General features: G+C 54.4%; 15 non-coding genes and 5 pseudogenes across 15 annotated transcripts; all 20 read right to left on the bottom strand.

The window, feature by feature from the left end:
- Positions 1–108: 108 nt before the first annotated feature.
- On the bottom strand, positions 109–299 carry LOC133120430 (U2 spliceosomal RNA). The gene has a single exon (XR_009707309.1). It is a non-coding gene; the product is annotated as a U2 spliceosomal RNA (small nuclear RNA).
- A 433-nt stretch (positions 300–732) lies between these two features.
- On the bottom strand, positions 733–849 carry LOC133120365 (U5 spliceosomal RNA). The gene has a single exon (XR_009707247.1). It is a non-coding gene; the product is annotated as a U5 spliceosomal RNA (small nuclear RNA).
- Positions 850–1208: 359 nt separating this feature from the next.
- Positions 1209–1386, bottom strand: LOC133120320 (U2 spliceosomal RNA; annotated as a pseudogene).
- A 2269-nt stretch (positions 1387–3655) lies between these two features.
- LOC133120333 (U2 spliceosomal RNA) lies at positions 3656–3763 on the bottom strand (annotated as a pseudogene).
- Positions 3764–4196: 433 nt separating this feature from the next.
- Positions 4197–4313, bottom strand: LOC133120364 (U5 spliceosomal RNA). The gene has a single exon (XR_009707246.1). It is a non-coding gene; the product is annotated as a U5 spliceosomal RNA (small nuclear RNA).
- A 359-nt stretch (positions 4314–4672) lies between these two features.
- Positions 4673–4863, bottom strand: LOC133120429 (U2 spliceosomal RNA). Its single transcript, XR_009707308.1, has one exon. It is a non-coding gene; the product is annotated as a U2 spliceosomal RNA (small nuclear RNA).
- A 433-nt stretch (positions 4864–5296) lies between these two features.
- On the bottom strand, positions 5297–5413 carry LOC133120361 (U5 spliceosomal RNA). The gene has a single exon (XR_009707244.1). It is a non-coding gene; the product is annotated as a U5 spliceosomal RNA (small nuclear RNA).
- Positions 5414–5772: 359 nt separating this feature from the next.
- LOC133120428 (U2 spliceosomal RNA) lies at positions 5773–5963 on the bottom strand. Its single transcript, XR_009707307.1, has one exon. It is a non-coding gene; the product is annotated as a U2 spliceosomal RNA (small nuclear RNA).
- Positions 5964–6396: 433 nt separating this feature from the next.
- On the bottom strand, positions 6397–6513 carry LOC133120360 (U5 spliceosomal RNA). The gene has a single exon (XR_009707243.1). It is a non-coding gene; the product is annotated as a U5 spliceosomal RNA (small nuclear RNA).
- Positions 6514–6872: 359 nt separating this feature from the next.
- LOC133120427 (U2 spliceosomal RNA) lies at positions 6873–7063 on the bottom strand. The gene has a single exon (XR_009707306.1). It is a non-coding gene; the product is annotated as a U2 spliceosomal RNA (small nuclear RNA).
- A 433-nt stretch (positions 7064–7496) lies between these two features.
- LOC133120359 (U5 spliceosomal RNA) lies at positions 7497–7613 on the bottom strand. Its single transcript, XR_009707242.1, has one exon. It is a non-coding gene; the product is annotated as a U5 spliceosomal RNA (small nuclear RNA).
- A 359-nt stretch (positions 7614–7972) lies between these two features.
- Positions 7973–8151, bottom strand: LOC133120322 (U2 spliceosomal RNA; annotated as a pseudogene).
- Positions 8152–10420: 2269 nt separating this feature from the next.
- On the bottom strand, positions 10421–10528 carry LOC133120332 (U2 spliceosomal RNA; annotated as a pseudogene).
- A 433-nt stretch (positions 10529–10961) lies between these two features.
- On the bottom strand, positions 10962–11078 carry LOC133120358 (U5 spliceosomal RNA). Its single transcript, XR_009707241.1, has one exon. It is a non-coding gene; the product is annotated as a U5 spliceosomal RNA (small nuclear RNA).
- A 359-nt stretch (positions 11079–11437) lies between these two features.
- LOC133120326 (U2 spliceosomal RNA) lies at positions 11438–11624 on the bottom strand. Its single transcript, XR_009707217.1, has one exon. It is a non-coding gene; the product is annotated as a U2 spliceosomal RNA (small nuclear RNA).
- A 2266-nt stretch (positions 11625–13890) lies between these two features.
- LOC133120331 (U2 spliceosomal RNA) lies at positions 13891–13998 on the bottom strand (annotated as a pseudogene).
- Positions 13999–14431: 433 nt separating this feature from the next.
- LOC133120357 (U5 spliceosomal RNA) lies at positions 14432–14548 on the bottom strand. The gene has a single exon (XR_009707240.1). It is a non-coding gene; the product is annotated as a U5 spliceosomal RNA (small nuclear RNA).
- A 359-nt stretch (positions 14549–14907) lies between these two features.
- On the bottom strand, positions 14908–15098 carry LOC133120426 (U2 spliceosomal RNA). The gene has a single exon (XR_009707305.1). It is a non-coding gene; the product is annotated as a U2 spliceosomal RNA (small nuclear RNA).
- Positions 15099–15531: 433 nt separating this feature from the next.
- Positions 15532–15648, bottom strand: LOC133120356 (U5 spliceosomal RNA). The gene has a single exon (XR_009707239.1). It is a non-coding gene; the product is annotated as a U5 spliceosomal RNA (small nuclear RNA).
- Positions 15649–16007: 359 nt separating this feature from the next.
- Positions 16008–16196, bottom strand: LOC133120318 (U2 spliceosomal RNA). Its single transcript, XR_009707214.1, has one exon. It is a non-coding gene; the product is annotated as a U2 spliceosomal RNA (small nuclear RNA).
- Between the last annotated feature and the right edge of the window lie 5048 nt (positions 16197–21244).

Here is a 21244-nt window from a genome sequence, read left to right as displayed (position 1 = left end):
ACAAAATAAACAAACAAACAAACAAACAAACAAAAAGGGGGAAGAACAGGGCAACCCACCCACCTAGTAAAGGACAACAAAACACAACCTTTTTTTGCACAAAACTTGGAGAGGCGCACCGTTCCCGAACGCACTGCAATAACGGGTCGATGCTTGAAGCGGACGGAGCAAGCTCCTTCTCCGACTCCCTGTGCCAAAAATCCGTTTAATATATAGTCCCCTGATAGGGGACGTATCAGATATTAAACTGATAAGAACAGATACTACACTTGATCTTAGCCAAAAGGCCGAGAAGCGATAACCGCACACTGGCCCCTGCCGACGGCGCCCTCCCGGTGGCCCCGGACCGCGCTCGGGGGAAGACGCCACCTGGCCCAGGGGCCGGCCCCCCTCCCCGCCTTCCCAAGAACCCTGCGCACGCACTGACTGGCCGGTCGGCGAGCTACCGTAACGACCGGACTCAGCTGGCTCCTCCCACCAAGATCCACTGTCCTCCACTGGCAGGCACAGCCGCCAAAAACACTCGACACATACCGAGTACGCTGTTACGTACTTACTACCGAGTCACTTACCGAATAGCTGCTCTCTAGGCAGCGACCAAAGCTATTTAGCGAGCGGGGCATCGATCGCACGCGGCAAGCAGGCGATAAGCCAGAAACGAGCAAGTCGGCGACTCGCAAGCAACCCGCATACCTGTCGCACATTGCCGTCTGTCCTTAAACCGTTCGAAGTTGCCCCGCCCTGTGGACGGAGCATCCAAAAATAGCACAAACTCAGGTGCGTTCCTCTCCACGGAAATCTTTAGTAAAAGGCGAAAGATTTGTGCGTGCTGAAGAGAAACCCGAGCGAAATGTGACCTTTCAGCGCACCAGGCGCCTCCGGCCCCCTTCCCAGCCACTCCCCATGACCCGTGGTTGCCACTGCCGCCAGCCGGCCGGACAGACAATCCGAGAGGGAAGGTGGGAAAAGCGAGACAGCGCAATGACAACAAACAGTTACGTCCCGCACAGAAAACTACATCATTTTGCTAAAAAACAGAGGCAAGCACACTTACAACAAGGGCACATATTCACCCTATTTACAACACAATTTACATACATACAAAATAAACAAACAAACAAACAAACAAACAAAAAGGGGGAAGAACAGGGCAACCCACCCACCTAGTAAAGGACAACAAAACACAACCTTTTTTTGCACAAAACTTGGAGAGGCGCACCGTTCCCGAACGCACTGCAATAACGGGTCGATGCTTGAAGCGGACGGAGCAAGCTCCTTCTCCGACTCCCTGTGCCAAAAATCCGTTTAATATATAGTCCCCTGATAGGGGACGTATCAGATATTAAACTGATAAGAACAGATTTTTTTTTTTTATATTTAAATTATTTTATTGGTCCGCACCAAACTCATTTCATTTACATACAAACAATAACCAAACAAAATCCAAACCACATCCTCTTCACAAATGTAAACTCAAAACCCCACCCTCCCCGGAAGTCCCAACACATTCCCACTGTACAAACACATTTCAAACCAAACAAAAACAGAACAGAAACAACCATACAACACAAAAGCAGCACCAACAAACAAAACCTTTCAACAAACATTTTATCCCTCCACTCCTACATCGCCTTACCTTACAAATACTGAACAACAAAAACCAAAACACATCCTCTTGACAAAAGTAAAACCAAACCCCCCCCCTGAAGTCCCAAAGTCCCAACACATTCCCACTGTACAAACACATTTCAAACCAAACAAAAACAGAACAGAAACAACCATACAACACAAAAGCGGCACCAACAAACAAAAACTTTCCAAAAAACATTTTATCCCTCCACTCCTACATCGCCTTACCTTACAAATACTGAACAACAAAAACCAAAACACATCCTCTTGACAAAAGTAAAACTCAAAACCCCTCCCTCCCCTGAAGTCCCAAAGTCCCAACACATTCCCACTGTACAAACACATTTCAAACCAAACAAAAACAGCCATACACTAACAATGGCAGCACAAACAAACCCACAAAAAAACCCTTCAAAACCCTTATATCCCCACACTCCCACACTCCAAAAAGAAAACCCTTCCATTCCAACGAAAAAACAAAACAAAACACAAGCCCCCCCGCCATCACAGGCCAAAACCCCCCCCCCTCCCTCCCCCTTCCTCCTCACAATCCAGGAACGGTACCTCATTCGGGGGCCTCTGCTGGACCGGCCCCTCATCGTACCCACACTCGGACAGGGGGGAAGCCATGTCCCACACCAGGCTCTCACCGCTCGACACATCCGTGGAGTCCCCAGAGTCCAGGTGCAATCCCCCCCTGACCACACCGAGCCTAACCTTCTTCTTCTTCTTCTTCTTCTTCTCCTTCTCCCCCGGGGATCCGCTCTCCCCGCTTGTGCTCTCCACCGCCAGCTCCTCAATGGCTTCCGCCCAAGTGGGGGTGCGGCTGCGTTTCACCCCCCCCTCCAGGCCTCCTTCCTCCGCCCCAGCTGCCCCTGCACACACTGCCCCAAAGGCTCTCTCTGGGGGTGCCTTCCCCGCTGCCTCCACTTGGCCCACCACCTCTGCTCCACCCAGGGCCGGCACTGCTCTGCCTGCCTTCCCCTCTCCCCTCCTGGCCCGAGGACGTGGGGTGGGGGGCACTTCTCCCGATGCCGGCGCTGAGGAAGCTGAAGCCTCCAGCTCCGACTCCTCCACCACCTCCTCAACCGCCTTCTCCGCCACAGGAGCTACCTCCGCCGCTGGCTTGCTTCCCCGTCTCGGCACTCCCTCCTCCACTCCTCCAGGGGGCGCTGCCTCAGCAGGAGCAGCACTGCCCTGCTCACGTCCCTGCTCCTCTGCCTGGCTCTGCTGCCCCTCCCCCTGCGCTTCCTCCTCCCCACCACCAGGGGGAGCCGGCTGTCCTCCTGCTGCCTCGGCGTAGGTGCGCCTCCGGGCCGGGCAGTCCCGGATCAGGTGTTCCCCACTCCCGCACAGATGGCACTTCCTTCCTGCCGGGCACTCGCGTGCCGCATGGCCTTCCTCCCCACATGCCAAACACACAAACGAACTGCAGTCTTTTCCCATGTGGCCATACTTGAGGCACCTCCTGCAGTATGTAGGTAGGCCGGAATAGGTAAGAAAACCTTTATCCGGCCCGATGGAAAATACTGCAGGCAGATGCCTCACACCGCCCACCGCGTTCTCTTCTGGCCTGAGCCTCACCAGGACCTGCCTCTTCCCGTTCCACACCCCAAAACGATTCCGCATCCTCACTTCCGTCCTCAACACGGTGCTATATCTTCCCAAAAAAACCTCCACCTCCCTCGCCGTCACAAACGGGTTGTACGTCAGCAGGGTAACCAGCTTCACATCTCTTGAAAACAGCGGCTCCATATTAATTCCCTTTAAAACCTCTGCCTCCTTCCGTTCTTTGTAGGCCTCAAAAACCTCCAAACACAGGCCCTCACTCTCCAAAGTTACATCAAACAGGCCTCTGCTCGGATAATCCTGCACACAGTACATCTGCTCCACTCCAACCTCAAAAAAATCTTTAAAGAGCCTTACTACAACATACTGCAAGTCCACCTTCCGTCTCTCCTCCGTCGCAACCTGCAGCCGAATTGTATTCCTCCTCCTCAGTGTTCCTCCTGGCATCTCCGGTCCTGGAGCATCCATGGTCCCGCACGAAAAAAGCCTCTGGATCGCGACCCTCGTTTCCGTCTGATAAGAACAGATACTACACTTGATCTTAGCCAAAAGGCCGAGAAGCGATAACCGCACACTGGCCCCTGCCGACGGCGCCCTCCCGGTGGCCCCGGACCGCGCTCGGGGGAAGACGCCACCTGGCCCAGGGGCCGGCCCCCCTCCCCGCCTTCCCAAGAACCCTGCGCACGCACTGACTGGCCGGTCGGCGAGCTACCGTAACGACCGGACTCAGCTGGCTCCTCCCACCAAGATCCACTGTCCTCCACTGGCAGGCACAGCCGCCAAAAACACTCGACACATACCGAGTACGCTGTTACGTACTTACTACCGAGTCACTTACCGAATAGCTGCTCTCTAGGCAGCGACCAAAGCTATTTAGCGAGCGGGGCATCGATCGCACGCGGCAAGCAGGCGATAAGCCAGAAACGAGCAAGTCGGCGACTCGCAAGCAACCCGCATACCTGTCGCACATTGCCGTCTGTCCTTAAACCGTTCGAAGTTGCCCCGCCCTGTGGACGGAGCATCCAAAAATAGCACAAACTCAGGTGCGTTCCTCTCCACGGAAATCTTTAGTAAAAGGCGAAAGATTTGTGCGTGCTGAAGAGAAACCCGAGCGAAATGTGACCTTTCAGCGCACCAGGCGCCTCCGGCCCCCTTCCCAGCCACTCCCCATGACCCGTGGTTGCCACTGCCGCCAGCCGGCCGGACAGACAATCCGAGAGGGAAGGTGGGAAAAGCGAGACAGCGCAATGACAACAAACAGTTACGTCCCGCACAGAAAACTACATCATTTTGCTAAAAAACAGAGGCAAGCACACTTACAACAAGGGCACATATTCACCCTATTTACAACACAATTTACATACATACAAAATAAACAAACAAACAAACAAACAAACAAAAAGGGGGAAGAACAGGGCAACCCACCCACCTAGTAAAGGACAACAAAACACAACCTTTTTTTGCACAAAACTTGGAGAGGCGCACCGTTCCCGAACGCACTGCAATAACGGGTCGATGCTTGAAGCGGACGGAGCAAGCTCCTTCTCCGACTCCCTGTGCCAAAAATCCGTTTAATATATAGTCCCCTGATAGGGGACGTATCAGATATTAAACTGATAAGAACAGATACTACACTTGATCTTAGCCAAAAGGCCGAGAAGCGATAACCGCACACTGGCCCCTGCCGACGGCGCCCTCCCGGTGGCCCCGGACCGCGCTCGGGGGAAGACGCCACCTGGCCCAGGGGCCGGCCCCCCTCCCCGCCTTCCCAAGAACCCTGCGCACGCACTGACTGGCCGGTCGGCGAGCTACCGTAACGACCGGACTCAGCTGGCTCCTCCCACCAAGATCCACTGTCCTCCACTGGCAGGCACAGCCGCCAAAAACACTCGACACATACCGAGTACGCTGTTACGTACTTACTACCGAGTCACTTACCGAATAGCTGCTCTCTAGGCAGCGACCAAAGCTATTTAGCGAGCGGGGCATCGATCGCACGCGGCAAGCAGGCGATAAGCCAGAAACGAGCAAGTCGGCGACTCGCAAGCAACCCGCATACCTGTCGCACATTGCCGTCTGTCCTTAAACCGTTCGAAGTTGCCCCGCCCTGTGGACGGAGCATCCAAAAATAGCACAAACTCAGGTGCGTTCCTCTCCACGGAAATCTTTAGTAAAAGGCGAAAGATTTGTGCGTGCTGAAGAGAAACCCGAGCGAAATGTGACCTTTCAGCGCACCAGGCGCCTCCGGCCCCCTTCCCAGCCACTCCCCATGACCCGTGGTTGCCACTGCCGCCAGCCGGCCGGACAGACAATCCGAGAGGGAAGGTGGGAAAAGCGAGACAGCGCAATGACAACAAACAGTTACGTCCCGCACAGAAAACTACATCATTTTGCTAAAAAACAGAGGCAAGCACACTTACAACAAGGGCACATATTCACCCTATTTACAACACAATTTACATACATACAAAATAAACAAACAAACAAACAAACAAACAAAAAGGGGGAAGAACAGGGCAACCCACCCACCTAGTAAAGGACAACAAAACACAACCTTTTTTTGCACAAAACTTGGAGAGGCGCACCGTTCCCGAACGCACTGCAATAACGGGTCGATGCTTGAAGCGGACGGAGCAAGCTCCTTCTCCGACTCCCTGTGCCAAAAATCCGTTTAATATATAGTCCCCTGATAGGGGACGTATCAGATATTAAACTGATAAGAACAGATACTACACTTGATCTTAGCCAAAAGGCCGAGAAGCGATAACCGCACACTGGCCCCTGCCGACGGCGCCCTCCCGGTGGCCCCGGACCGCGCTCGGGGGAAGACGCCACCTGGCCCAGGGGCCGGCCCCCCTCCCCGCCTTCCCAAGAACCCTGCGCACGCACTGACTGGCCGGTCGGCGAGCTACCGTAACGACCGGACTCAGCTGGCTCCTCCCACCAAGATCCACTGTCCTCCACTGGCAGGCACAGCCGCCAAAAACACTCGACACATACCGAGTACGCTGTTACGTACTTACTACCGAGTCACTTACCGAATAGCTGCTCTCTAGGCAGCGACCAAAGCTATTTAGCGAGCGGGGCATCGATCGCACGCGGCAAGCAGGCGATAAGCCAGAAACGAGCAAGTCGGCGACTCGCAAGCAACCCGCATACCTGTCGCACATTGCCGTCTGTCCTTAAACCGTTCGAAGTTGCCCCGCCCTGTGGACGGAGCATCCAAAAATAGCACAAACTCAGGTGCGTTCCTCTCCACGGAAATCTTTAGTAAAAGGCGAAAGATTTGTGCGTGCTGAAGAGAAACCCGAGCGAAATGTGACCTTTCAGCGCACCAGGCGCCTCCGGCCCCCTTCCCAGCCACTCCCCATGACCCGTGGTTGCCACTGCCGCCAGCCGGCCGGACAGACAATCCGAGAGGGAAGGTGGGAAAAGCGAGACAGCGCAATGACAACAAACAGTTACGTCCCGCACAGAAAACTACATCATTTTGCTAAAAAACAGAGGCAAGCACACTTACAACAAGGGCACATATTCACCCTATTTACAACACAATTTACATACATACAAAATAAACAAACAAACAAACAAACAAACAAAAAGGGGGAAGAACAGGGCAACCCACCCACCTAGTAAAGGACAACAAAACACAACCTTTTTTTGCACAAAACTTGGAGAGGCGCACCGTTCCCGAACGCACTGCAATAACGGGTCGATGCTTGAAGCGGACGGAGCAAGCTCCTTCTCCGACTCCCTGTGCCAAAAATCCGTTTAATATATAGTCCCCTGATAGGGGACGTATCAGATATTAAACTGATAAGAACAGATACTACACTTGATCTTAGCCAAAAGGCCGAGAAGCGATAACCGCACACTGGCCCCTGCCGACGGCGCCCTCCCGGTGGCCCCGGACCGCGCTCGGGGGAAGACGCCACCTGGCCCAGGGGCCGGCCCCCCTCCCCGCCTTCCCAAGAACCCTGCGCACGCACTGACTGGCCGGTCGGCGAGCTACCGTAACGACCGGACTCAGCTGGCTCCTCCCACCAAGATCCACTGTCCTCCACTGGCAGGCACAGCCGCCAAAAACACTCGACACATACCGAGTACGCTGTTACGTACTTACTACCGAGTCACTTACCGAATAGCTGCTCTCTAGGCAGCGACCAAAGCTATTTAGCGAGCGGGGCATCGATCGCACGCGGCAAGCAGGCGATAAGCCAGAAACGAGCAAGTCGGCGACTCGCAAGCAACCCGCATACCTGTCGCACATTGCCGTCTGTCCTTAAACCGTTCGAAGTTGCCCCGCCCTGTGGACGGAGCATCCAAAAATAGCACAAACTCAGGTGCGTTCCTCTCCACGGAAATCTTTAGTAAAAGGCGAAAGATTTGTGCGTGCTGAAGAGAAACCCGAGCGAAATGTGACCTTTCAGCGCACCAGGCGCCTCCGGCCCCCTTCCCAGCCACTCCCCATGACCCGTGGTTGCCACTGCCGCCAGCCGGCCGGACAGACAATCCGAGAGGGAAGGTGGGAAAAGCGAGACAGCGCAATGACAACAAACAGTTACGTCCCGCACAGAAAACTACATCATTTTGCTAAAAAACAGAGGCAAGCACACTTACAACAAGGGCACATATTCACCCTATTTACAACACAATTTACATACATACAAAATAAACAAACAAACAAACAAACAAACAAAAAGGGGGAAGAACAGGGCAACCCACCCACCTAGTAAAGGACAACAAAACACAACCTTTTTTTGCACAAAACTTGGAGAGGCGCACCGTTCCCGAACGCACTGCAATAACGGGTCGATGCTTGAAGCGGACGGAGCAAGCTCCTTCTCCGACTCCCTGTGCCAAAAATCCGTTTAATATATAGTCCCCTGATAGGGGACGTATCAGATATTAAACTGATAAGAACAGATTTTTTTTTTTTTATATTTAAATTATTTTATTGGTCCGCACCAAACTCATTTCATTTACATACAAACAATAACCAAACAAAATCCAAACCACATCCTCTTCACAAATGTAAACTCAAAACCCCACCCTCCCCGGAAGTCCCAACACATTCCCACTGTACAAACACATTTCAAACCAAACAAAAACAGAACAGAAACAACCATACAACACAAAAGCAGCACCAACAAACAAAACCTTTCAACAAACATTTTATCCCTCCACTCCTACATCGCCTTACCTTACAAATACTGAACAACAAAAACCAAAACACATCCTCTTGACAAAAGTAAAACCAAACCCCCCCCCTGAAGTCCCAAAGTCCCAACACATTCCCACTGTACAAACACATTTCAAACCAAACAAAAACAGAACAGAAACAACCATACAACACAAAAGCGGCACCAACAAACAAAAACTTTCCAAAAAACATTTTATCCCTCCACTCCTACATCGCCTTACCTTACAAATACTGAACAACAAAAACCAAAACACATCCTCTTGACAAAAGTAAAACTCAAAACCCCTCCCTCCCCTGAAGTCCCAAAGTCCCAACACATTCCCACTGTACAAACACATTTCAAACCAAACAAAAACAGCCATACACTAACAATGGCAGCACAAACAAACCCACAAAAAAACCCTTCAAAACCCTTATATCCCCACACTCCCACACTCCAAAAAGAAAACCCTTCCATTCCAACGAAAAAACAAAACAAAACACAAGCCCCCCCGCCATCACAGGCCAAAACCCCCCCCCCTCCCTCCCCCTTCCTCCTCACAATCCAGGAACGGTACCTCATTCGGGGGCCTCTGCTGGACCGGCCCCTCATCGTACCCACACTCGGACAGGGGGGAAGCCATGTCCCACACCAGGCTCTCACCGCTCGACACATCCGTGGAGTCCCCAGAGTCCAGGTGCAATCCCCCCCTGACCACACCGAGCCTAACCTTCTTCTTCTTCTTCTTCTTCTTCTCCTTCTCCCCCGGGGATCCGCTCTCCCCGCTTGTGCTCTCCACCGCCAGCTCCTCAATGGCTTCCGCCCAAGTGGGGGTGCGGCTGCGTTTCACCCCCCCCTCCAGGCCTCCTTCCTCCGCCCCAGCTGCCCCTGCACACACTGCCCCAAAGGCTCTCTCTGGGGGTGCCTTCCCCGCTGCCTCCACTTGGCCCACCACCTCTGCTCCACCCAGGGCCGGCACTGCTCTGCCTGCCTTCCCCTCTCCCCTCCTGGCCCGAGGACGTGGGGTGGGGGGCACTTCTCCCGATGCCGGCGCTGAGGAAGCTGAAGCCTCCAGCTCCGACTCCTCCACCACCTCCTCAACCGCCTTCTCCGCCACAGGAGCTACCTCCGCCGCTGGCTTGCTTCCCCGTCTCGGCACTCCCTCCTCCACTCCTCCAGGGGGCGCTGCCTCAGCAGGAGCAGCACTGCCCTGCTCACGTCCCTGCTCCTCTGCCTGGCTCTGCTGCCCCTCCCCCTGCGCTTCCTCCTCCCCACCACCAGGGGGAGCCGGCTGTCCTCCTGCTGCCTCGGCGTAGGTGCGCCTCCGGGCCGGGCAGTCCCGGATCAGGTGTTCCCCACTCCCGCACAGATGGCACTTCCTTCCTGCCGGGCACTCGCGTGCCGCATGGCCTTCCTCCCCACATGCCAAACACACAAACGAACTGCAGTCTTTTCCCATGTGGCCATACTTGAGGCACCTCCTGCAGTATGTAGGTAGGCCGGAATAGGTAAGAAAACCTTTATCCGGCCCGATGGAAAATACTGCAGGCAGATGCCTCACACCGCCCACCGCGTTCTCTTCTGGCCTGAGCCTCACCAGGACCTGCCTCTTCCCGTTCCACACCCCAAAACGATTCCGCATCCTCACTTCCGTCCTCAACACGGTGCTATATCTTCCCAAAAAAACCTCCACCTCCCTCGCCGTCACAAACGGGTTGTACGTCAGCAGGGTAACCAGCTTCACATCTCTTGAAAACAGCGGCTCCATATTAATTCCCTTTAAAACCTCTGCCTCCTTCCGTTCTTTGTAGGCCTCAAAAACCTCCAAACACAGGCCCTCACTCTCCAAAGTTACATCAAACAGGCCTCTGCTCGGATAATCCTGCACACAGTACATCTGCTCCACTCCAACCTCAAAAAAATCTTTAAAGAGCCTTACTACAACATACTGCAAGTCCACCTTCCGTCTCTCCTCCGTCGCAACCTGCAGCCGAATTGTATTCCTCCTCCTCAGTGTTCCTCCTGGCATCTCCGGTCCTGGAGCATCCATGGTCCCGCACGAAAAAAGCCTCTGGATCGCGACCCTCGTTTCCGTCTGATAAGAACAGATACTACACTTGATCTTAGCCAAAAGGCCGAGAAGCGATAACCGCACACTGGCCCCTGCCGACGGCGCCCTCCCGGTGGCCCCGGACCGCGCTCGGGGGAAGACGCCACCTGGCCCAGGGGCCGGCCCCCCTCCCCGCCTTCCCAAGAACCCTGCGCACGCACTGACTGGCCGGTCGGCGAGCTACCGTAACGACCGGACTCAGCTGGCTCCTCCCACCAAGATCCACTGTCCTCCACTGGCAGGCACAGCCGCCAAAAACACTCGACACATACCGAGTACGCTGTTACGTACTTACTACCGAGTCACTTACCGAATAGCTGCTCTCTAGGCAGCGACCAAAGCTATTTAGCGAGCGGGGCATCGATCGCACGCGGCAAGCAGGCGATAAGCCAGAAACGAGCAAGTCGGCGACTCGCAAGCAACCCGCATACCTGTCGCACATTGCCGTCTGTCCTTAAACCGTTCGAAGTTGCCCCGCCCTGTGGACGGAGCATCCAAAAATAGCACAAACTCAGGTGCGTTCCTCTCCACGGAAATCTTTAGTAAAAGGCGAAAGATTTGTGCGTGCTGAAGAGAAACCCGAGCGAAATGTGACCTTTCAGCGCACCAGGCGCCTCCGGCCCCCTTCCCAGCCACTCCCCATGACCCGTGGTTGCCACTGCCGCCAGCCGGCCGGACAGACAATCCGAGAGGGAAGGTGGGAAAAGCGAGACAGCGCAATGACAACAAACAGTTACGTCCCGCACAGAAAACTACATCATTTTGCTAAAAAACAGAGGCAAGCACACTTACAACAAGGGCACATATTCACCCTATTTACAACACAATTTACATACATACAAAATAAACAAACAAACAAACAAACAAACAAAAAGGGGGAAGAACAGGGCAACCCACCCACCTAGTAAAGGACAACAAAACACAACCTTTTTTTGCACAAAACTTGGAGAGGCGCACCGTTCCCGAACGCACTGCAATAACGGGTCGATGCTTGAAGCGGACGGAGCAAGCTCCTTCTCCGACTCCCTGTGCCAAAAATCCGTTTAATATATAGTCCCCTGATAGGGGACGTATCAGATATTAAACTGATAAGAACAGATTTTTTTTTTTTTTTTTTTTTATATTTAAATTATTTTATTGGTCCGCACCAAACTCATTTCATTTACATACAAACAATAACCAAACAAAATCCAAACCACATCCTCTTCACAAATGTAAACTCAAAACCCCACCCTCCCCGGAAGTCCCAACACATTCCCACTGTACAAACACATTTCAAACCAAACAAAAACAGAACAGAAACAACCATACAACACAAAAGCAGCACCAACAAACAAAACCTTTCAACAAACATTTTATCCCTCCACTCCTACATCGCCTTACCTTACAAATACTGAACAACAAAAACCAAAACACATCCTCTTGACAAAAGTAAAACCAAACCCCCCCCCTGAAGTCCCAAAGTCCCAACACATTCCCACTGTACAAACACATTTCAAACCAAACAAAAACAGAACAGAAACAACCATACAACACAAAAGCGGCCCCACCAAACAAAAACTTTCCAAAAAACATTTTATCCCTCCACTCCTACATCGCCTTACCTTACAAATACTGAACAACGAAAACCAAAACACATCCTCTTGACAAAAGTAAACTCAAAACCCCTCCCTCCCCTGAAGTCCCAAAGTCCCAACACATTCCCACTGTACAAACCCATTTCAAACCAAACAAAAACAGCCATACACTAACAATGGCAGCACAAACAAACCCACAAACAAAACCCTTCAAAACCCTTATATCCCCACACTCCCACACTCCAAAAAGAAAACCCTTCCATTCCAACGAAAAAAAACAAAACACAAGCCCCCCCGCCATCACAGGCCAAAACCCCCCCCCCTCCCTCCCCCTTCCTCCTCACAGTCCAGGAACGGTACCTCATTCGGGGGCCTCTGCTGGACCGGCCCCTCGTCGTACCCACACTCGGACAGGGGGGAAGCCATGTCCCACACCAGGCTCTCACCGCTCGACACATCAGTGGAGTCCTCCGAGTCCAGGTGTAATCCCCCCCTGACCACGCCGAGCCTAACCTTCTTCTTCTTCTTCTTCTTCTTCTCCTTCTCCCCCGGGGATCCGCTCTCCCCGCTTGTGCTCTCCACCGCCAGCTCCTCAATGGCTTCCGCCCAAGTGGGGGTGCGGCTGCGCTTCACCCCCCCCTCCAGGCCTCCTTCCTCCGCCCCAGCTGCCCCTGCACACACTGCCCCAAAGGCTCTCTCTGGGGGTGCCTTCCCCGCTGCCTCCACTTGGCCCACCACCTCTGCTCCACCCAGGGCCGGCACCGCTCTGCCTGCCTTCCCCTCTCCCCTCCTGGCCCGAGGACGTGGGGTGGGGGGCACTTCTCCCGATGCCGGCGCTGAGGAAGCTGAAGCCTCCAGCTCCGACTCCTCCACCACCTCCTCAACCGCCTTCTCCGCCACAGGAGCTACCTCCGCCGCTGGCTTGCTTCCCCGTCTCGGCACTCCCTCCTCCACTCCTCCAGGGGGCGCTGCCTCAGCAGGAGCAGCACTGCCCTGCTCACGTCCCTGCTCCTCTGCCTGGCTCTGCTGCCCCTCCCCCTGCACTTCCTCCTCCCCACCACCAGGGGGAGCCGGCTGTCCTCCTGCTGCCTCGGCGTAGGTGCGCCTCCGGGCCGGGCAGTCCCGGATCAGGTGTTCCCCACTCCCGCACAGGTGGCACTTCCTTCCTGCCGGGCACTCGCGTGCCGCATGGCCTTCCTCCCCACATGCCAAACACACAAACGAACTGCAGTCTTTTCCCATGTGGCCGTACTTGAGGCACCTCCTGCAGTATGTAGGTAGGCCGGAATAGGTAAGAAAACCTTTATCCGGCCCGATGGAAAATACTGCAGGCAGATGCCTCACACCGCCCACCGCGTTCTCTTCTGGCCTGAGCCTCACCAGTACCTGCCTCTTCCCGTTCCACACCCCAAACCGATTCCGCATCCTCACTTCCGTCCTCAACACGGTACAATATCTTCCCAAAAAAACCTCCACCTCCCTCGCCGTCACAAACGGGTTGTACGTCAGCAGGGTAACCAGCTTCACATCTCTTGAAAACAGCGGCTCCATATTAATTCCCTTTAAAACCTCTGCCTCCTTCCGTTCTTTGTAGGCCTCAAAAACCTCCAAACACAGGCCCTCACTCTCCAAAGTTACATCAAACAGGCCTCTGCTCGGGTAATCCTGCACACAGTACATCTGCTCCACTCCAACCTCAAAAAAATCTTTAAAGAGCCTTACTACAACATACTGCAAGTCCACCTTCCGTCTCTCCTCCGTCGCAACCTGCAGCCGAATTGTATTCCTCCTCCTCAGTGTTCCTCCTGGCATCTCCGGTCCTGGAGCATCCATGGTCCCGCACGAAAAAAGCCTCTGGATCGCGACCCTCGTTTCCGTCTGATAAGAACAGATACTACACTTGATCTTAGCCAAAAGGCCGAGAAGCGATAACCGCACACTGGCCCCTGCCGACGGCGCCCTCCCGGTGGCCCCGGACCGCGCTCGGGGGAAGACGCCACCTGGCCCAGGGGCCGGCCCCCCTCCCCGCCTTCCCAAGAACCCTGCGCACGCACTGACTGGCCGGTCGGCGAGCTACCGTAACGACCGGACTCAGCTGGCTCCTCCCACCAAGATCCACTGTCCTCCACTGGCAGGCACAGCCGCCAAAAACACTCGACACATACCGAGTACGCTGTTACGTACTTACTACCGAGTCACTTACCGAATAGCTGCTCTCTAGGCAGCGACCAAAGCTATTTAGCGAGCGGGGCATCGATCGCACGCGGCAAGCAGGCGATAAGCCAGAAACGAGCAAGTCGGCGACTCGCAAGCAACCCGCATACCTGTCGCACATTGCCGTCTGTCCTTAAACCGTTCGAAGTTGCCCCGCCCTGTGGACGGAGCATCCAAAAATAGCACAAACTCAGGTGCGTTCCTCTCCACGGAAATCTTTAGTAAAAGGCGAAAGATTTGTGCGTGCTGAAGAGAAACCCGAGCGAAATGTGACCTTTCAGCGCACCAGGCGCCTCCGGCCCCCTTCCCAGCCACTCCCCATGACCCGTGGTTGCCACTGCCGCCAGCCGGCCGGACAGACAATCCGAGAGGGAAGGTGGGAAAAGCGAGACAGCGCAATGACAACAAACAGTTACGTCCCGCACAGAAAACTACATCATTTTGCTAAAAAACAGAGGCAAGCACACTTACAACAAGGGCACATATTCACCCTATTTACAACACAATTTACATACATACAAAATAAACAAACAAACAAACAAACAAACAAAAAGGGGGAAGAACAGGGCAACCCACCCACCTAGTAAAGGACAACAAAACACAACCTTTTTTTGCACAAAACTTGGAGAGGCGCACCGTTCCCGAACGCACTGCAATAACGGGTCGATGCTTGAAGCGGACGGAGCAAGCTCCTTCTCCGACTCCCTGTGCCAAAAATCCGTTTAATATATAGTCCCCTGATAGGGGACGTATCAGATATTAAACTGATAAGAACAGATACTACACTTGATCTTAGCCAAAAGGCCGAGAAGCGATAACCGCACACTGGCCCCTGCCGACGGCGCCCTCCCGGTGGCCCCGGACCGCGCTCGGGGGAAGACGCCACCTGGCCCAGGGGCCGGCCCCCCTCCCCGCCTTCCCAAGAACCCTGCGCACGCACTGACTGGCCGGTCGGCGAGCTACCGTAACGACCGGACTCAGCTGGCTCCTCCCACCAAGATCCACTGTCCTCCACTGGCAGGCACAGCCGCCAAAAACACTCGACACATACCGAGTACGCTGTTACGTACTTACTACCGAGTCACTTACCGAATAGCTGCTCTCTAGGCAGCGACCAAAGCTATTTAGCGAGCGGGGCATCGATCGCACGCGGCAAGCAGGCGATAAGCCAGAAACGAGCAAGTCGGCGACTCGCAAGCAACCCGCATACCTGTCGCACATTGCCGTCTGTCCTTAAACCGTTCGAAGTTGCCCCGCCCTGTGGACGGAGCATCCAAAAATAGCACAAACTCAGGTGCGTTCCTCTCCACGGAAATCTTTAGTAAAAGGCGAAAGATTTGTGCGTGCTGAAGAGAAACCCGAGCGAAATGTGACCTTTCAGCGCACCAGGCGCCTCCGGCCCCCTTCCCAGCCACTCCCCATGACCCGTGGTTGCCACTGCCGCCAGCCGGCCGGACAGACAATCCGAGAGGGAAGGTGGGAAAAGCGAGACAGCGCAATGACAACAAACAGTTACGTCCCGCACAGAAAACTACATCATTTTGCTAAAAAACAGAGGCAAGCACACTTACAACAAGGGCACATATTCACCCTATTTACAACACAATTTACATACATACAAAATAAACAAACAAACAAACAAACAAACAAAAAGGGGGAAGAACAGGGCAACCCACCCACCTAGTAAAGGACAACAAAACACAACCTTTTTTTGCACAAAACTTGGAGAGGCGCACCGTTCCCGAACGCACTGCAATAACGGGTCGATGCTTGAAGCGGACGGAGCAAGCTCCTTCTCCGACTCCCTGTGCCAAAAATCCGTTTAATATATAGTCCCCTGATAGGGGACGTATCAGATATTAAACTGATAAGAACAGATTTTTTTTTTTTTTTTTTTATATAAGAAACTTTTATTTTTACAAATATCATTTTACATTTTATTTACATTACACACACATTACACCAACTGTATACCCACCCCTTACCTTTTCCACAGACAACACATATACATTCATTATTTACACTTTTATTTACACTATTTACACATTTGCCTCTTACAGGCTCAAGGCGGCCTTCACCCTTCCCCATTTCTTTTCTCCCCTTTTTCTCCCCTCTACCTGGGCGCACACCCTCATCTCCACCTCCACTCTTCTCTCCCACCCCTTGAAACACTGCCCCCCCGTCATGCCATCTGAGGGGTTCAGCACTTTCTTGTTCCTGCTGTCCCACAGGGCCAGCTTCCCCCAGCTCACCAGGAGGCTGAAAACCTCCCTCTCCTCAGCCTTCAGGCTCCCCACCCCGGCAGCCCTCATGACCCCCTCTTTGTCCACTGCTGTGGCCCATACCGGGAGAAACACCGCCCTGTTTGCCCTCCCCCAGAACACTCTTGCAAAAGGGCATTCCCATAGGGCATGCCCTCCCGTCTCCTCCCTCCCACACCCCCTGGGGCACAAAGGGCTCCTGGCAGTGCCAGCCCTGTGCATCCTCTCCCTCACCGGTAGTCTTCCCAGACCTCCCAACCAGTTCAGGTCTCCTGCCCGGTTTGGGAGCCACCTGGCCGTCAACCACCTCCATTGCCCTCCGCACCTTTCCACCTCCCTCTCTGCCTCCCTCGTCCTCCTGCCCAGGATCGCTTTGTAGAGGGCCCGATGGTCCCGCAGCCCCTGCGCCATGATGATCTCCCTGTACTTTCTTAAAAAGAGCACTGCCCTTGTGTACCACCACGGGGTGTCCTCCGCCCTCGGCCCCCTGTTGTCCCACCCCACCAGCTCCCTCATGGCTGTCCCCACCCACATCTTCATGAGGTGCCGGCACTTGTGGCCTTCATCCCCCACCAGTGTATCTACAATGCCCTTCAAATATAACACCTCGAGCTTTACACCCACGTCCACGAGGCCTCTTCCCCCTTTCTCCACTGGCAAAAACAAAACCTCCCGTTTTACCGGCTCCAACCGCCCTCCCCACAGGAAATTAAAAATCAGCCGGTTCAAATTCCCCCTGCACACCGCCGGCATCGGAAAAACCCTCCCTAAATAAATCAATTGCGGCAAAATGTCCGCCTTCACCACTAATACCTTACCCGTCACTGTTAAAGCTCTCGCCCTCCACACACCCACCCTCTTCCTTACCTTTTCCATGCACTGCTCCCAGTTCAGCCTGTCTGCCCTCTCCCTGCTGAACCGGATCCCCAGCACCTTCATCCCGTCCTCACACACTGCAAGACCATGCTGTTCCCCCCTCCTCCCTCTCCATCCCTCGGTCACCATCACTGCCGACTTGCTGTAATTAACTTTGGACCCCGACCCCAGACAGTACTGGCCCACCAGGCCCATGACCCTCTCTATGTCCCCGTCCGAGGATACCACCACCGTAGTGTCGTCCGCATACTGCAGCAGCTTTAAGGTCTCTCCCCCGCTTCCCGGGATCTGCAGGCCTCTAAAAACCTTGTCCTGCCTCATCAGCTCTGCCAAGGGCTCTATAAAGCAGACATAGAGCAGTGGGGACAGAGGGCACCCCTGTCTCACCCCTCTTCCCTGCGACACCGCCGCGCTCAGAGCCCCGTTCACTTTCACCCGGCTGAAGGCCCCCCTATAGAGGGTCTTCACCCAGGAAATGAACCGCTCTCCGAACCCCATCCTGCCCAGAACCTGCACCAGGAAGGTGTGGTCGACCCGGTCGAACGCCTTCTGCTGGTCCAGGCCGATCACCCCTACCCCCACCTTCCTGCTTCTCGCCCAGCTCAGCACATCCCTGAGCAAAACTAAGTTTTGGGACCCCATCCTTCCTGGGACCGCACAGGTTTGATCTGGTCCCAGCACTTCCCCCAGAACCCCCTTGGCCCTGTTGGCCAGCACCTTCCCCAGCACCTTGTAGTCGGTGCAGAGGAGTGTGACTGGCCGCCAGTTCCCCAGATCCGTCCTCTCACCCTTCTTGAAAAGCAGGTGTATAACCCCCTCCCTCATTGACTGGGGCATTTTCCCCACTTCTCCCACCCGGTTAAACACCTCCACCATGTCCTCCGCCATTATACCCCAGAAGTGAGTATACAGCTCCCTGGTGATCCCGTCCCTCCCTGGAGTCTTCCCCGCCTTTAGGGAGAACAAGGCTTCTCTTACCTCTTCCATCCCTATCCTCCTCCCCAGGGCTTCCCGTCGCCCCTCCCCTACCTTCCTCCAGAGCTGCGCCACCAGCCTGTCCCCCTCCTCTGTGTCCCTCTCCTCCCTACCAAACAGCACAGAATAAAACCGTGCTGCTGCCTCCAGCTTTTCCTCCTGCAGTCTTACCTCCCCCTGGTTTGTAGCCAGCGCCTCTATCCACCCCTCGCTTTGGCGCGCACTCACCGCCTTGAAAAAAAAAGGCGTCACCCTCTCGTCCTTTTCCTTCCTCTCCACCCTCGCCAGGAAGGCAAACCGCCTTGCTCTCTCCACATAGTACGCCTTTACTTGCTCTTTTAAGGCCTTGACCTCCTCTGTCCTTACCCTCCCTCCCCTGTTTGCCACGCCCACCCAGTATTGCAATTCCCTCTGCAATACCCACACCCTCTCCCTCTCTTCCCTTCTCCTTGCTATCCCATATGCCACACAGAACTCTTTTATCCTTTCCTTCACCACCTCCCACCAATCCAGAACACATACAAACTGGGCTTTGAAGGCCTTCCACCCCAAATAAAATTCCCTAAATTGCTCAACAAAACAAAAATCTTCCAAGAGCTCCGCATTAAAAACCCAAACCCTTTTCCTTTCAGGCTCCCCTCCCTCCAAAATACACTTTATAAAACAATGGTCTGAGGACCAACTAGGCAACACCCCAAAATTTTTCAACTTAAATTTTTTTGAAACAAAAAAATAATCTAACCTTCTCCTGCAGCCCCTGGAGTTTGCCCAAGTAAACCCCTCCCCCTGTCGGCCATCTTTTCTAAAACAATCAAACAACGCAAATTTGTCCAAAACCTCTTTTTTTAAATAAAGGGCCGAAAAATCCCTCCTCCCTCCCACCATCCCCTCGTCCATAGACACATTAAAATCCCCCCCCAAAATAATATTTCTATTTGTCGCCACCAAATCTGGCAAAACCTTAAAGAACTTAAACCGTTCAGAAATGTTGCACGGGGCATGCACGTTTATCAGCCTAAATTTTTCCCCTCCCCACAGAACATCTACCCACATTAGTTTCCCTGGTACTACCGTCAGGAATTCCTCTACCAACACACCCCTACCTTTAAACAAAATCCCCAACCCGTCAGCATGGACATTCCCCACTGACCAAACCGAAGGCCCCATCACCCAATCCTTCCTAAACGCATCTACATCTTTCCCCCCTCCCAAATGACATTCCTGCAGAAAAAACACGTCCCAAGGCATCTCTTTTAGGGATAAAAACAGTGCAGCCCGTTTGTCCTTTTCCTTTATGCCCCTCGTGTTTAAAGACATACAGATTTTCTCCATTTCAGCAGTAAATATTTTAACTGAGGCTTTCAGCCTACCTCCGTCCAAAAATCTTCTCCATCCCCATCCTGGGTTCCGCCGGCAATGGATCGTCCATGTCCCCCATCTCGTTCTCCACCTCTTCGGCCCAGTCCTTGGGCCTGGCTATGGCCTTGACCTGAGCCCTGGCCTTTGCCTGCCTCCCCCCTGGTGGAGCTCCAGCCATCTCAGGCCTCTCCTTCCTCTTCTCTCCCCTCAGCCTGATGACGGCATCCTCCTCCATGGACAGCTCCATGTCAGAGTCGTCGCTGCCTTCATCCGCCGTCTCCCCCCCCTCCCTGCTGCCGAGCTCCAGGTCGGTGTCCGGGATCGGGCCTTCCTCCATGTTAGGCCCGGCTGAGCCCGGCCTAGGCCCTCTCTGCTCCCCCTTCCTGCTCTCTGCCTCGCAATGCTCTGCTGGGCCTGGTGTAGGCCCCTCAGCCTCCACTGGGCCTGGTGTAGGCCCCTCAGCCTCTGTTGGGCCTGGTGTAGGCCCCTCCACCGTCGCTGGGCCTAGTGTAGGCCTCTCAGCCTCCTTTGGGCCTGGTATAAGCCCCTCAGCCTCTGCCGGGCCTGGTGTAGGCCTCCCTGCCCCTGCCAGGCCTGGTGTAGGCCTCTCAGCCCTTGCTGGGCCTGATGTAGGCCTCTCCGCCTCCTTTGGGCCTGGTGTAGGCCCGTCAGCCTTTGTTGGGCCTGGTGCAGGCCTCTCAGCCTCTGTTGGGCCTGGCGTAGGCCTCTCAGCCCCCGCTGGCCCTGGTGCAGGCGCTGCTCTCTCCCTGGCTGCGTCGGCGTAGGTGCGGCGGCGCTCAGGGCATGCCCTCATAAAGTGGTCTCTGGAGCCACAGGTGTTGCAGGTGCGTGGCTCCTTGCACTCCGCCGCCATGTGCCCTTGCTGTCTACAGTTGTAGCAGACCACCGACCTGCACCCCGCGTCGACATGGCCCACCTCCATGCACCGTCGACAGAAGGGAGGCTGCCTGGAGTACATAACGTGGCCCTTTACTCCCTCGACCATGCAGAGGGCTGGAGGATGGAGGTAGCCCTCGTAGCCATGGTCGCTCTCCCGGAGCAGGACCTCGTACACCCTCTGGCCGTTCCAGAATCCATAGGCGTCCCTCCGGTATCTGGGTCCAGCCACCACCCTGGCGTACCGCTCCAGGTACCTCCCGACAGCCTCGTCCGGCACGTTCATATCAAATAAATTGATAACTACCACCCTGTGGTTCCTCCTCTCCATGGACTCGAGTCGGAACGGCCCCAGGTCTTCCATCTTACTCCGCTCCATAAAGGCCTTGAACGCATCCGGTCCCCTAAAGGCGATGTCCACGAATTCCTCCCTTCCGTTCCGTTGAATGCCCAAGATTTCCTTCTCCGTCAGCAAGAACTTCTCCAACACAAAAGCCTTCACAAACTCCTCCCTCTGTGGCATGCTCCCTGGGGCTCCTGCCCACTTCACCCTCACCGTATTCCTTACAGCTCTCCAATTGTTTGTCGCCATAT

This window comes from Conger conger, unplaced genomic scaffold (assembly GCF_963514075.1).
Source record: "Conger conger unplaced genomic scaffold, fConCon1.1 SCAFFOLD_86, whole genome shotgun sequence".
Classification (NCBI taxonomy): Eukaryota; Metazoa; Chordata; class Actinopteri; order Anguilliformes; family Congridae; genus Conger; species Conger conger.
Note: the sequence above shows the minus strand (reverse complement) of the source record. Positions and strands in the feature narration are given on the sequence as shown.